Genomic DNA, 3,386 nt, shown 5'->3' on the forward strand with positions numbered 1-3,386 from the left:
CCCAAAATTATGTCGATTTCCGAAAGTCAAAATATATAACTTCCGAAAGTCAAAATATATAACCGAAAGTCAATTTTCGAAAGTCAAAATATATCACCGGAATCGAAAGTCAAAATATATCACCGAAAGTCGACTTCCGAAAATAAAAAATTATCACCGGAAGTCGACTTCCGGAAGTCAAAAAATATTAGGGAAGTCGACTTCCGTATATAAATATATATATATATATATATATATATATATATATATATATAATTAAAAATTGTAAAAACATTTAAATTTAAAATTAAGTACTTTTAAAAAATAAAAAATAAATAAAAACCAAAAATAATAAACTAAAAAAATTAAACTTTAAAAATTAAAACAGAATAACTATTTTTGTTAATTTAAAGTTTAATTATTTTTTTAATTTATTTTATTTTGTAACTTTATTTATTTTTAATATATATTGATTTCCAGTATATATTCTTTTTGACATCCAGAAATCTAAACTCACTGAATATGAATATCCGGAAGTATCATTTATCAAAAATCGACATCCAAAAATAATTTGAAAATACAGTCTATATTATTGTAATTAAATGGTGAAAGGATATTTTCTTAATTTGAATTTCTTTTAGAGGTACAGGAAAAATCTAGGTGGAGAAAAACACCTCCTCAAAATTTTCTCTGGTTCACAATATCGTTTTGGTTTTCTCTTCCTGCACTCTGATAATTATTACCTACACCTCCATACTAACTACAAAAGGACCAAAATATCTTTCATACTGCACCATTCACCTCTACCATTCTACTGTCAATGTCCTTATTAGTGCTTGTATTTGTTTCTCATGCTTGTTGTACTCTTTGAAAGGCAGAAGAAAAAGATAAACTTGTTACAGAAAATTTATTTTGAAATATATATATATATATATATATATATATATATATATATATATATATATATATATATATATATTCTAAAAATTCTATTTTGAAAAGGTTGTCTTGGAATGCATCTCTTAAATTCTAGAAGCATATTCTGAAAACCTCATTCTTAAAGGTATCAATTTTGTTTCAAAAATATTTATTGCAAAAATTCTGTTTCAAAATGCATTTTATTTAGAAACCACATTCTAGAAATTATATTATGAAAATCTCATTGATGAAATTTTGAAGAGATATAAAACAAATAATCCAAAGGTCATTTTTATGAATGGTAAAATAATTATTTTAAAAATCATGAGATGCAGTTAGAAATTATGGAACTGCAGAGGAAAAAAAAAAAAGCTCATTACTTTGGGTCTTTCTTCCTACACCTCCAAGCATTTCTTTTGCACCTCCAAAAGTTCTTTAAATTTCCAAAATACCCTTTGACCATTTAAAGAAATTCACGGACATCACACCCAAAAATATTTTCGGATGTCGACTTCCGAAAGTCAAAATATATCACCGGAAATCGACTTCCAGAAATCAAAATATATCACCGGAAGTCGACTTCCGAAAGTCAAAATATATCACCGGAAGTCGACTTCCGAAACTCAAAAATCATTACCGGAAGTCGACTTCCGGAAATAAAGAATCATCACCGAAAGTCGACTTCCGGAAGTCAAAACACATTACGGAAGTCGACTTCCGTATATAAAAAAAATTATATATTTTATTTTATTTTATTTTTTAAAACACATATTAAAAATTAGAAAACATATAAATTTTTTTAAAAAAATACTTTAAAAAATAGAAAAAAATAAGTAATAAAAGAACTAAACAAAAAATTAAAAAATAAAATTGAAAAATAATTTAAATTCAAATAATAAAACTTTAAATTAAAAAAAAGATAATATATATATATATATATATATATATATATATATATATATATATATATATATATATATATATATATATATATATATATATATATATATATATATATATATATATATATATATATATATATATATATATATATATATATATATATATATATATATATATATATATATATATATATATATATATATATATATATATATATATATATATATATATATATATATATATATATATATCAGAAGTCGACATTTTTTAGCAATTTTTGGAGTGAGATCTATGTTAGTCAGTCAAATGATTAAAAGATATTTTTGAAATTTGAAATATGTGTAAGAAGAAATCTCCTATTTTGAAGTAAAATATCTCCTAATTTGGAGGTGTAAGAAGAAATCTCCTAATTTGAAGTAAAATATTTAAAAGATGTGTAACTTATTTGAGAGTTTCTTTCTGCACTCCAATTTTTTTTATTGCACTTTCAAAGTTTTCATTCTTTTTCATTTTACTTCCAAAGAAAGTTGTACATCAGAATGAACATCAATTTGGTGACTCTGGATCGGACGAGTTTGACAACCAAAACATGCAACCAAGAGAACAATTTTTTAAGGGGTGTGCTTATCGGAATGACAAATGTGGAGTACATATTTGGATTTCAAAAACAATAACAGAATTAAGAATTCGGTATAAGTAATTGTCATCACCGACCATAACATCCATTCTAAAAATTAACCTTGGATTCGGGAATGTCTAATCGGATTCATCAATCTGGTAACACCTAACCGAAACCACAACCCCCACCAGGACTCACAAACCCTCCACCAACCACTAGTAGTGACGGTAGCCATTGTCAGGAGTCTCGTCGGTCTTGTCACAACTCTCATTCCTTTCCTCTTTGGTTTTCTTTTCCTGCACGAGACAAAGCAGCACCAACCAAGGTCTTCGCTCCACCCTATGTCCACCGACCAATAGTGTCACTGACAACATTGTTCACAATCATAACCTTCGCGAACGCTACTATCCTCCCTCTTTTTGTCCACGCATTACAGAATCCGTTTCACAGTGTTATGAAACGGAATCTGTAATCCGTTTCACATGCATTTTGATTTTTCCATCCATGCTAAAATTACACCCCACCCCATTAATTTTAAACCTTACTCTCATGTTCGTAGTTGGTTCTGGGATGCTCTAAGTCACCTTTGTTAATTTAATAAGGATTTTCTTTTTCTCTGGGAAGAGGAATCCTTTTCACAATTTTATGAAATGGAAAGTGTATGCCGTTTCCGATAAATTTTGTTTTTTTTCTTACACCCCATTCATTAAAAAATTACACCCTCACCTCATTCTTTTAAACCTTAGTGGTAAATAAATTTTGCATCATAATCTCTTCAAAATTACACCCACACCCCATTTCTTTCTTCTTGATTCCATTTCCAGTTCCGACAACAATGTTTAATGAAAAGAAGTCGTGAATAAGATTGGTGGCATGCATGTACGTGTTATCCTCGTCTTAGAAATAGAATTGAAATCCTTATTTGCATGGTTGTTTTGTGCGACGGACGAAACACTCAAACATCAAA

The sequence above is a fragment of the Vigna unguiculata genome, chromosome 7 (genome assembly GCF_037176805.1).
Source record: "Vigna unguiculata cultivar grain cowpea cultivar isolate G323 ecotype 2 chromosome 7, ASM3717680v1, whole genome shotgun sequence".
NCBI lineage: Eukaryota > Viridiplantae > Streptophyta > Magnoliopsida > Fabales > Fabaceae > Vigna > Vigna unguiculata.